Source organism: Camellia sinensis, chromosome 6, assembly GCF_055761805.1.
Source record: "Camellia sinensis isolate YWXY chromosome 6, ASM5576180v1, whole genome shotgun sequence".
Lineage (NCBI taxonomy): Eukaryota > Viridiplantae > Streptophyta > Magnoliopsida > Ericales > Theaceae > Camellia > Camellia sinensis.
In genome coordinates this window covers 152,774,026-152,787,199 of record NC_138966.1, presented here as the reverse complement: position 1 = coordinate 152,787,199, position 13,174 = coordinate 152,774,026, and the positions used below count along the sequence as shown (strand labels likewise).

The window sequence follows — 13,174 nt, the reverse complement described above, 5'->3', positions numbered from 1 at the left end:
TTGCTCTCTCTCATATGTGGTGAAAATATAGAAGTGAAGTGTCTGTGTATAAAGTATAGAGTTGTCGCTTGATTTCTACTATGTAGAAGGATGGTTGTGTGTCAAATTTCTTTAGGATACTAATTGCTTTGAGCTAGTCAATCAATTACTGGGTCATGGATGAAATCTGTTATAAAATAACTGAATTGAGTCAAATTTAAAGGTGGGATGTATGGTACACTTTTTACTATCTATGAATTTGATTTGATTTAAGTTAATGTGTTTCTTTGTTGAAAATTTGATTTTTTAATTTAATTATTTATTAGATGAGGTTGAGAATATAACTTATGATACCTCGAGAGCATAATATTTATAAGATTTGATTAAAATAGGGTCAACCAGTAAATGAGAAAGTTGCATCAAAATACCCAAATTTACTATTGTTCACATGATTACCAAAAAGAATAAAAGATACTAGTCAAAAACACTGTCAATAATTCCTTGCAACAACAATTCCAATTATTCAATATTCACTGCAAATACTATTCGAACATCATGCCGACCATCAGACCATGTGATAGCTCCAAACTTGTAACCCCTTGAAGCTTCTTCTTTGCCTTGAAACGAGATGTTAAATGATGCTCTTGTTGAAGCCGCTTTGGCGAAATCAATATTTTTCGGAGACACCTTTACTACCAAACATGGTGGAGCATCGATGGAGGAAACATAGGAGGAATTTGGAGATCCTACATTGGTTATGGTTCTTTCAACAATTTTGAACCCTTGATGTCTATTGAGTTTGCCTATGGAAATCGATGGGTAATTAATGTTGGAGATTAGATCCTGGTTAGAGTCTTTTGGACAGCTAAAGTTTGTCTTTGAGATTAATCTTATCATTTTCTGTGAAATTCCATAATAACAGAGAAAATTTAAGTAATCTTTTAAGGTGGCTTCGAATACTAAGCAAGGATTAAGAGCTTTGATTGGGTTTATTTCTCCGACGCCCATTTCAAGTGGATTTGCAATCTGATTCGAGCTATTTGTCAAAGGTCTTCCAATGTTATTGAACACAACACCTGCAAAATCCAAAACACAGAAAATTGTTTCAATTTAATCCGTATTTGAATTAACATGAAAATTGAAAATGGGGACTAAGAAATAAGTTTTGAATTATACACTAATAAATGTAGTTGATGAGTGAAATAACACAGTTGTCAGTTTCATTATTTAGCTAATAGCAATTAGAAAAATACTCAAAAATGATTTGGCATTACATGAAATAGGTTTTTTTTTTGGCTACAACTATGTACCTGTTGTCATAAGTGCCAATTTGATCATGGAGGAACTCCATCTATGATGCACCGATTTAATAAATGCAGCAGCCCCGCTGACATGTGGGCAAGCCATCCATGTTCCAGATCTTAAATCAAACAATGATGGTGCCTTTCCTATTGGAACACTTCCATCTTCCTTGTTTGGCATCGTTGCCGCCAAAATTGCAACACCCGGAGCCATTATATCTGGCTAAAGAACAAACAGTTATTAAGGTTTAACCTTATTGTGGCCAATCAAAGAAACAAAAAATAGAAAAAAAAAAAAAAAACGATAGGTGACAAATTTGACCTTAAGAATGTTTTGTGTAAGCCATCCGGGACCCCTTGATGAGATATAAGCAACAACAGGAGCTGGTGTGCACTTTCGAATTTCAGTTGTTGGAAGTATGGTTGCAGTTGGGTTCCTAAATCGATGGTTATAAAATTTGTCAATATAGATTCTTTAAAAAGAAAGAAAATTTTCCCATTTCCAAGAACTATGGTCGACTTGAAATCGCGATCAATAGTAGAAGCTGCAACAGAAAACATCCACGGGGCAGAATTAACGACAGTAAAAGGAGAAGGTCCATCGTTCCCTCCAGAACAAACTACCATAACTCCCATTTGTTCAGCATGAAAGGCTCCAATGGCTATAGTATCATGCAAAAGGTCTTATTGATAATTCATTCCAATGGAAATTGAGGTTATATCAACTCCATCTTTAATTGCATCATCAATGGCTTTGAGTATGACTGAACCAGAACAACCATCCTTTGAGCAAGCCCTGTAACTAGCAATCCTAGCGGAAGGTGAGCCACCTCTTGCTATACCCTTTGCTAGGCCATAGTAATTAGCATTTGGTACTGTTATACCAGCTGCAATAGATGTTGCATGAGTTCCATGGCCATTAAAATCTCTCGGTGAGCCAGTGATGTGACGAGTCTTTTTAAGATTAGAGTTTGGTTGGATTGAGAAATCTTGGATGTTGTAGTATCTGGCTCCTATTATCTTCCTGTTACAGACCAAGATCATAAAAAATATCTTACAATTTTTATCAATAGCCGCGTTAGTCTAACTTGAACTTATTATAAGGGTATTCTGATAGAGCAGAATGGCGAAAAAAGATCTATATAACCAGCTTCACTTGATTGGGATACAAGGCTTAATTTGGTTTGGCACTATCACCTGCTGGGAAAAAAAAGTATGTATAATTACCTATTACAGCTAGACTTGTTAAAGTCAGGTCCTTCCATGCAAATTCCTTTCCATCTTGAAGGGATTTCTCCAATGCCATCATCATTGAAACTTGGAGACTCAGGCCATATGCCTAAAAATAAATATAATCAAATTAGAAAGAAAAAACTAGTCCACAAGTACCTAACATTAACAACAATACATCTAGCATTAGTTTCAAATTTAGATTAGCAACACTTAATAATAAAAAAACCCATGATGCTTAGACATTAGTATTAGTATATCGTATATAAGTGAAAATTATAAATACGTGTGTTAGGACCCTTTGTTGTCAAAATCCATGGATCAAAACCAAGGTTGTTACAGGTTTCAGTTTTCCAGTTTTTCAAATTTTGGTCTCCCCGCTCGAGCGGGGAAAGGTACGCTCGAGCGGGGATTAGAAGCTTTCAGCATCTCTGCAGTCGCCTGAAAAAGTACTGGATGGTGTGATTCGACGCTCGAGCGTCAAAACCGACGCTCGAGCGTGGAGCCTGTATGAAATCGCAAAATTTGAAGTCTCCGCTCGAGCGGGAAGACCCACGCTCGAGCGGACCGCGCAATCCCAGATTCTATATATTCGCCTGTTGGGTCTGTTTTAGGTTTACTTTTCCTAGATCTTATTCAAGAGTCCTAGGGTTTTGTTTGAGGTGTACTTCTGAAGTTTTGGTGAGTTTTCCTTGATGTTTTGAGAAGAGTTCTTCACTCATGATCTAAAATACATACATCAAGGAGTTGGTTACTTTAAATTCAAGAGAGAGTTCTCTTCGGTGGATTCCGAAGATTCAAGCGTATAGTTTCAAAAGGCGTTTGATCTTATACGTAGTCGTTAATTCGACAAGTGAGGTTGTGGAATCAACTTCAGGATTGATCAGTTCCGAGACGAAGTCGTGGAGAAAGAGTTACAGAAGATTCGAAGACAAATTGACTGAGTTGGGTAATTTGTATGTTATCTTTGTAATCTTTCTTACTTCAGTAGTGGATTGATTAGTGGTGTTTCGCCCGTGGTTTTTTAATCACAGTTAGAGGTGTCCAATTGTGGTTTTTTCCACGTAAAAATCGTTTGTGTCGATTTATTATTTATTCTGAAAAACAAACAATCTAAATCACTTTCGTAAGTACTTGTTGATTTAGATTGTGTGTTTTGGATTTTTGGGATTTGGAATATTTGAATCTTGATCTAATCACGAATCACTTAGGATTTTCAACGTGGAAATGCAAAAACAGTATAGAAGGTATTATTATTTGTGTCTATTACTCCGATTATGACATCGCTTGTTATGTGTTGATATTTGTGTGATGATCGAATGCCAGATTCTGAATCCAAGAAGTCCCAAGATCTTGTTGCATGAAGTTAAAGTATAGGATCAGGGAAGACTGATACAATTTCGTCATGGCCTGTTTTCACAATTTCATGAATTAATTGATTAATCTATTATCACTCCATTTGAGCAATCATACAATGTAGATAGTGTAGACACAACAATAAACAAAGTAAAATATAAATTTTAGTGTAAAAAAGATAACAACATATTATTTTTCTGTCTACAAAACTAACAAATTACTGATGAAAATAAGACAAACTCTTATGTCAATTAAAACTGTATTCTCAATGTAATTAAATATGTGGAGTTTGATGTATATTAATTCACACCTTAAAAGAGGTATAGTGCCATTTACCCCCCCCCCCCCTTTTTTTGCGTGAGTAGCAATTATATTCATCTTCATATGTACAAAAAAAAAAAGAAAAAAGAAAAAAAGAAAAAAAAAAGAGAAAGTAATTTAATAATTTAAGCTAATCATCTTCATGTGAAAGAAGCTTAAACATGAAGAGAACAGAACAAAGAAGAGAATTTAATTTACCAGATAGTAAGGCAGCTTCATTCTCCGTAAGCATTGCAGAGAACCCCTTAAATGCGTGACTGTAAAAATTGAGTAGAGATACTCTCTCACTCTCTTGACTGCCCATAACAAAATTAAAAAAAAAAATGGGAAAAAAAATTCACAAAGAATTAGTGTTTTTCTTCAAATTCAGTTGATTAATAGTCAAATTTTAGTTCTTGTTATTGAAAAAAGATCACAAGATTTAACAACCTTGGAATGATGGATGATAATAGTTGCAGACGTGCTGCTAACTCTGCAACAGTGGCATTGCCTCCTCCATTTCCATTTATTGAACTCCCCATATATATGACATAAGGCTGCATTATGATATTAACAGCTCTAGGTAGTGATTAAATACAAATTTGCATATCCAAAATGTAAGAATGCTCTGCTTAGAGGCCATTAAAAAAATTTAAAAAATGAAATAAAAGAGGGCAAATCATAACATGCACTTGCACACCACTAATTTTTCAAATTTTTTTTATTTATACATAAATTAATTACAGAATGAAATACAATTATGAGATAGGTCCTATTTAGACACTCACATGAGTCCGGAACCCACAAAAAAGTGAGAACACACCTCATATGAGAAGATTGTATTCGATTCTATAATCGATTTTGCTAGATTTTTTCTCAAGTCTTTGTAAAGTTTCATTAACCTTATTTATGAGTTTCAAGTGCTACCCAAGGACCATAATGCCATGAATCTGCTAAAATTTGAGTTGCGCCTATAACATTACTAAGTGACATGTCAAGTGTTTTTCTTTTTTTTTTCTTCAGTACTTTAAAATCTCGAAATTTTTGATCAAAGGAAAAAAAAATTTGGGGACAAAATTTATAATTTTGTTACTTATTTATAGAGATCTATCAAACAAAATCTAAGATAAATATGAAATTTTGTTATTAAAAAAAATGGAAAAAAATTCTGAGAAAGCTCTGCTTAGTGACCAAATGAAATAAAAGAGAGGAAATCTTCATCTTTAAGATAGTTGTGGTTTAACTGGTTTCAAATTACTCCTTTTTTTATTATTTTTTTTCTCATCAATATGGAAAAAAAATAAAATAAAAATAAAGATAATTTAGTTAGAAAACCATATGTGTTTACCTGGGGGATTTGGTTAGATGCAATGGGAGAGATAAGAAGACAAAATAGATAGAGCATGCAAAGTTGGTGGAGACTAGCCATGAAATATTTGGTTCAATTGCTCCCCTGCAAGTGAGTAAAGTTGAAGAAATTATGAAAGGAGTTGCTTACTAACCCAACTATTTGTAGGCTGAGTTGAAGGAGAGATTAATTATTATTTTTTTTTTTAACTTTTGATTTTTCAGTTGTGGAAACTTGCTTAGAAGAGAAGAAAAGCATCAGTGGCAAAGTTAGGATTTATAGTATTTAAGTTACCAAAAAAAATCAAAAATTTAAAAAGCTAGCGACATCCTATTTTATTTTTTTTTATTATTTTGAATTAAATTTTCAATAAGAATAACATTTTGGCGAACTTTTTCAATATTTTTTTATGTTAAAATTAGGTATTCTCTTCAACTAAATAATTTAGTAGGGTCAATTTGATGAAATTTCAAAATATCATTTAATTTTTTGAGTTATCCTATAACATTACAAAATATTTGTTAAAATAGTGAATCAACTCCAATTACCTCTCAAATTTTAGTGGGTTCACATACTATAATGTAGGTATGCCCCGGTCTATTATAGTTCACTTTCTATATAATTAATTATATATACTGAAAAAGAGAGTAACATGCATGTTTGAGAATTGGATGCCCTCTATTAACAAACACTTTTTTATTCTTTATTTTTTATTTAAGTTATAAAAATTACGAAATTACCTTATCGATATGGTATCGGTTTTTAGACTACTATTAAAAATTTTGTATATATTTGAACATTATTGAGTTTGAGTTTATACATTGAGAGTATCCAATTGTTAAGTTTGGTCAAGTTTTAAACGATTAGATATTTAATTTAATTTTCCCCCTTATTTTTCAACAAGATTTACTTGAGTATTTTGAGAAATTAGTAAAAATTTGATTTTTTGATTTTTTTGTTGACTTTTTAGTAAAAAAATTGATTTTTTAAATAATTTTTTTATAACTTTTTTAAAAAAAACTTGATAAAAAACTAAAAAATTAATTTTTTATCAAATTCTCAAAAGGCACATTATCATTATCATTCAAACTAGCTCATCCCTCGCAATCTTGTGTTTGGTTGCAATGGAATGGCACAAAATTCAATGTAAGTGCCACCTTATAATTCAATTTCTTATTCCATGCCAACTAAGCCTATGTTTGGCAAGTGAGTTTGTAGGCTCTTTTGGCTATTTTAGTCATAAAAAGCAAAATAGGCTATTTTAGCCATAACAAACAAAACATCACATCTAACCCATAATCATTACATTCTTCTCTCACAAAAAAAGTCAAAAAGTCAAAAAGTCAAAAAGCCCTTCCCAAACCAAGCTTTTAAGCCCAGACTAAAATAGTCAAAAAAATTAAAAAGCCAACTCACTTCCCAAACGGAGGCTAAAGCACTATAGAAACACATGTTGAAGTGTTAAATAATCTGAATTGATTATTGTAAGACAACTTGATTGTTTTGTGGACTCATCAATCTTCACTTAAACATTCTTTAAAAATGGCTCATTTCGACATCCATATAAACTTTAGATTTGGGGGCTATGCATGCTAGCCCAACTAAATGTTGCATTTTAAGGAGAAAATTTTAATATAATATGTGATATTATTATTTAATAATAATATATTAAATAATGTAAATATAATTATCAATTTCAATACATTTAATTCCCGTTGAGCAATTTTTTAATTAAAAAAATTAAAAATTCAATTCTCTTCGCAAAGAGTCATCTCGCAAACATTAATCAATTTTTTAATTTTATTTTTACAACTATCTATTCTATTAAAAAATTTATTTCTAAATATTTTTTTTCATTTTATAAAAAAATTAGAAAAATCACCCAAAAAAATTAAATTTACAAATACATTTGCGAAGAATAAAAATACGTGACATATTTGAGAAAATAATTGGAACACGTAAGAATAAACTTCTAGCATAAAAGAGCCGAGGAAGAAGCTTCATGCACTCCTCGTACTTGAAGCCCATGTGCAATTTTACTTTCCTCCTTTTTTTTATTCTATTAAATTTTTTTAATTTTAATTTTTTTTGTTTGTTTATGTTTTCTTTTTTTTTTCCTCACATCTTTTGTTTCGATTTATTCTTTGTACCTTCCACTTTATTCTTGATTTATTTCCAGGAAAATTTTTGGTATTAGTAGTGTTTTTATAAAATAATTATAAATTCATAAAAAATTAAAATTTTAATTATTAATATTTATAAATTTTATCAAAACCAAACCAAATCACATTACAACATATAAGAGTTTTAGAAACCAAATGTTTTGGTTTGTAAAAGGAAAAATTTTGTTGCAAAAGACATTTAGAGATCAATTTCTATCGTCATGAGAATAATCGTTAAAAGGTCGTCCCGAAAAGTTAAATACAAAGTTTTTAGCGACAAAATTTTGAAAATGTTACTAATAAATAGACTTTTAGAAACAAAATAATTTGGACTCAAAATAGTTTATTTTTTTAGACAAAAAATTTGGTCCTAAAAGGATAATAATTCATCAATAATGTATAATTTTTATTGCTAAAAATATAATGACGATACTTTTCACAACAAAATATTTTGTCTCTAAAAAATAATTTTGTCCCTAAATTCTGGTCTCCAAAACCTTAATTTTTTGTAGTGCCAGCTTTAAATCTCATCAAATGGGGTCGGCTGCATGAATCCTTTTTCTTCACTCGACTCTATTCAAGGCCATTTCTTTAGTTAAATTAAGGAAATTTATATCTCTATTTACTATACTAGTTCACGTCAATCTAGGTTTATTCCTTCCCCTAATACTACTATCTACCATCACTGTATCGCATCTTTTTCACTACTGCCTCTGTTGGCCTCCGTTACATATGACAAAACTATCTCAATCTATTATCTCTCAACTTATCTTTTATCAGTACAATTTTTACCCATTCTCGTATATGCTTATTTTTAACTCTGCTTTTCTAGTCTTGCCACACATCCATCAACATCTTCATCTTAACAACACTCATCTTATCTACATGTTGTTTCTTAGTTGCCCAACATTCCGTCTCATACAATATCGTTGGTCTAATAGACGTTCTATAAAACTTCCCTTTTAGTTTAATAGGTACTTGTTTTTCGCACAATACTCCAGACGCACTACGCCACTTAACCACCCGACATAATTCTATAGATTACATCTACTCCAATCTCTCCGGTCATTGTGATAATCTATCCAAAATAACTAAGATATTCACTTCTAGGTAGTTTTTGGTTCTCAATCTTTACTTTTCCTCTATTTCCTCATGGTTACTAAAGTTATACTCTATATATTCTGTCTTACTTCTACTTATCCTAAATCCTTTAGATTCAAGTGTTTTTCTCTAAATCTTTAACTTAGCATTAACTGCTTCTCTAGTCTCATCCACTAACACGATATTATCTCAAAAAAGCATACACCATGACACATCATCCTGAATATTGCACATCAACTTATCCATAACTAAAGTGAAAAAATAAGGACTTAATGTGGATCCTTGGTGTAATCCTACAGTAATTGAAAATTCACTCGTCTCTTCAACATGCGATTTGATAGTGGTCACCACACCTTCATACATATCCCTAATCACATCAATGTAATCTTCTGTCACCCTTTTCTTTTCTAACACCCACCAGATTATATCCCGAGGCATTCTATCATACGCTTTCTCAAAATCGATAAAAATTATATGAATGTCTATGTTCTTTTCTCAATACTTTTCTATTACTCTCCTCAAAAGATAGATCGCTTCTATTGTTGACCTACCAGGCATAAACTCAAATTGATTCTCTGATATCTCTGTTATATCTTGTAATCGACGTTCCATCACTCTTTCCCACATTTTCATTGTATGACACATTAACTTGATTCCTCTATAGTTGTTGTAATTTTGGACATCTCCTTTATTCTTATATATTGGCACTAAAATGCTTTTCCTCCATTACTTTGGCATTTTCTTAGTCAACAAAATCTTGCTAAATAACCTAGTCAACCAAATAACTCCTTTCTTACCCAAACATTTCCACCTTTCAATAGATATATCACCAGGTCCTAAAGCCTTATTCGATTTCATATTCTTAAGTGCAAACTCCACTTCAAAGTCCCTAATTCTACGATAGAATCTATAGTCCTGATTTTCCTTATTACCGCATACTTCCTCTCTTTTTTACTTACTTTCATTTTCTTCATTTAACAACTTCTCAATTTAGTTCTTTTATCTCTTCTTAATCTTTTCATCATTTACCAACACCTTAGAGTCCTCGCCCTTAATGCACTTAACCTGATTAAAATCTCTTATTTTTCTTTCTCTTATCTTAGCAAGTTTGTATATCCCTTTCTTTCCCTCCTTACTATCTAGTCTAGTGTATAGGTCATTATAGGCTTTCAACTTAGTCTCTTTCACTATTTTTTTGACCTCCTTATTGACCAATCTGTAGCGCTCAAGGTTTTCCTTAGTTCTGTCATTCTATCACTTTTTTATTTTTTTATTTTTATTATTACCCTTGGACCTTCTCCTTCCACCATCAAGTTTCCCTAAAATTGAGTCCCTTTCTTTTCGACTCTCCAAGAACTTCCCTTGAGATTCTCCTTATACAATTGGCCATTGAGTTCCACATAGTGTTAGCATCATCTTCCAAGTCCCAAGTACCTTCTTTATCTATTCTATTATTATATGTGTCTAGTTTATCCCTTTTTGGTTCCCCCCATCTAGTCTTGCGACGCTCACTATCTTTCTGAGCTTGGTATTGCCCTTTAAAGCATGAATCTAGTATCAAAATCTTATGTTGAGACGTCAGGCTCTCTTCAAGAATCACATTACAGTCGCTGCATTTTAGACAGTCCCATTTTCTTACTAAAAAGTAATCTATTTAGCTCTTAATTGACCCACTCTTGAAGGTTATCAAATGCTCATCTATCTTCTTATACATAGAATTGGCCACCACCAGGTCAGAAACCAATGCAAAATCTAAAATATTCTCTCAAGCCTAATTTCTATCACCAAAACCATACTCAGCATGCACTCTCTCATAACCTAATTATCTATTCCTACATAGTCATTGAAATCATCACCTATAACTAAGTTCTCTCCTATGAGTATATTCTATAATACCTCATCCATTTGGTCTCAAAAAACTCTCTTAGTATGATCTAATCCTAGTTGGGTGGCATATGCACTAATAACGTTCACTATATTCTCTCAAATAGCTAGTTTAACTAATATAATCCTATCACATTTCCTAATGACTGTAACTACATTTTTTATAAAATCTTTGGCAATTATTATTTCTACTCCATTCTTGTGTTTAACCTTGCCACTAAAATACAGCTTAAAATCGATATCCTTTATTTCCCCGAACTTTCTCACCCGTTCACTTAGTTTCTTGTACGCAAGCTATATTAACTCTCATCCTAATCATGACATTTACCAATTCCATAGTCTTACCAATTAAAGTTTCTATATTCCATGTGGCTACCCTAAACCTATAATCTTGGAATAGTTTCTTTATCTGCGCTCATCCAGAAAAATGCAAAAACCTTTGCCCATTTTTCACCGCTCCCAGGCATTGATGTGGTGCCCCTTACTTACTTTTCAAAACACTTAGAGGCAGATGCAATGCGTCACTTAAGAGGAACGACCTAGAATTTAATCGATTCAGAGTATTAGGTTTCATGTCGTAAAGGATTTGAGTAGATTTTTTTATGTGTTGACTATCAGCTACCTAACACACTGCCCTCATCCTTTAATCTAAAATTATTTTTAAAAAACTTTAATTAAATTGTAATTTCTTTCTCTCTCTCTCCGACTAAAAAGAGACAAAGCAATTAAGTCGGACGAGCGATTTAGCTGCTCCCCCACTCTGCATTTCTGTCACGACCCAAACCCGCCCCTATGGGTTTAGCACCGTAACCAGCCAGTAATCCAAGATTACCGAAGGACTGCTTAGCACTAATACAGAGTATAGGGGCTAGCGGAAGCCAATACAGTAAATAAACAGTGTCCAATGAGCGGTGACAGTCTGTATGCAAGAAGACTTTTCATTCAAATATATACAGTCGGACAAAACAGTATGTACATATATACAATCATTCAGTTCAGGGACCTAATCCCTATTAAACAGTACAGTACAGTAAACAAAATAGTTACATAGACAGAATGGGGGAAATTAAAAACACCCCTAAGCCAAAACTTGACAGGCTCGGAACCTCGCATTGAGGCACATAGGTTGGCTCAACAAAACTGGAGTTTACCCCGACGCTTCTAGCTGCGGTCTGGTGCCTGTACACCTACATATATATATGAGCAGTGAGCTAAAGCCCAGTGAATAACACAATGCGTAAAGGGGTTAAGAATGAATGTCCTTACAGTAATGAAAACAGTTCATTAAATCAGTATTTCAGTCATTCAGTCGATACAGTCATATGTGATACATCCATTAGCATAACAGTACAGTAAACAGTATGTCTTAAAAGACCGAACAGTAAATCATGGCCATCAATCAGTAATAGTAGTGGTTCTAACAAGGGAACCGACAGAGATCTCTGTAACAGTAACAGTAAACAGTAGTTGATAAGGATGCCACAATACAGTTTAGAATATAGGACATACATTCATTCAATTAACAGTATCAGTTCAGAAAGCAGCACAGTTCAATTGTTCAGAAGATAATCATTTTGAACATATCTTTACACAGTTGTTACTCACAGAGTTTCTGGGCTACGGTAAAGCTAGAGCGCGTCCCCAGTCACCAACCCTACACAGTTACAGATCGAACACACACTAAGCTACACAGTTGGGAAAGATAACAACTTAATCCCTAATTTGCCTCAGTGTGGTTCTACATCTATATCCTCATTAAGATGCCTTAAACTAGGCCTAATAATGTCTAGGATGAGATGAGGATGCAAAGATGCACTTTAAAAGCATTTTCAGAATTTTCAGAAAACAGGGGTCACGCTCGAGCGTAGGTTATTCCGCTCGAGCGGACATGCAGACAAAGGTTTCCGCTCGAGCGTATACTTACCCGCTTGAGCGTTCTGCAAAACAGTTAAAAGTGCTGGATATGTGAAAATCACGCCTCGACACCCGCTCAAGCATGAGACACAAAGTCCCGCTCGAGCGTTAATTATTCCGCTCGAGCGGACTTCAAAATAGAACAAAATGCTAGGAGCACGATTTCCACACTCGAGCGCCAGTCACCCCGCTCGAGCGTGAGTCCAAATTATGGAAATTTCAAATTTGAACCTCAAGCTCAAAACCAAGTTTTAAACCATAAATTTCGATCCTCTTGGGCCAATTTTCTAGAAAACATCCCAAAACTCATACTTTAACATGATTCAAAGCTCAATAAATCCAATTCAACCAATTTCCATGAATATGAAGAACATGCAAACATGCATGAATTTAAATCATTTCAAAGCTTTAAATACAAGCTCAAATGAGCTAACTCTTACAAAAACAAGATGAAAACATGGACTTAACATAACCATGAGCATGCATGAGACAATTCTCCATGGAATCAACTCAAAATTCAACAATTCAACACATGCATGCATGGAATGAGCTCCAATTCAACATTAATGAACCAATTCTTGACTTAGCTCTTTAAACTA

General features: G+C 33.2%; 1 pseudogene across 1 annotated transcript; it reads right to left on the bottom strand.

Moving 5' to 3' along the window:
• Positions 1-428: 428 nt before the first annotated feature.
• Positions 429-5,656, bottom strand: LOC114289025 (CO(2)-response secreted protease-like; annotated as a pseudogene). The gene is made up of 8 exons (XR_014333915.1): positions 5,515-5,656; positions 4,617-4,723; positions 4,386-4,483; positions 3,834-3,920; positions 2,508-2,619; positions 1,534-2,304; positions 1,290-1,503; positions 429-1,055 (listed from the first exon to the last, which is right to left on the bottom strand). The product of XR_014333915.1 is annotated as a CO(2)-response secreted protease-like (transcript).
• Positions 5,657-13,174: the final 7,518 nt, after the last annotated feature.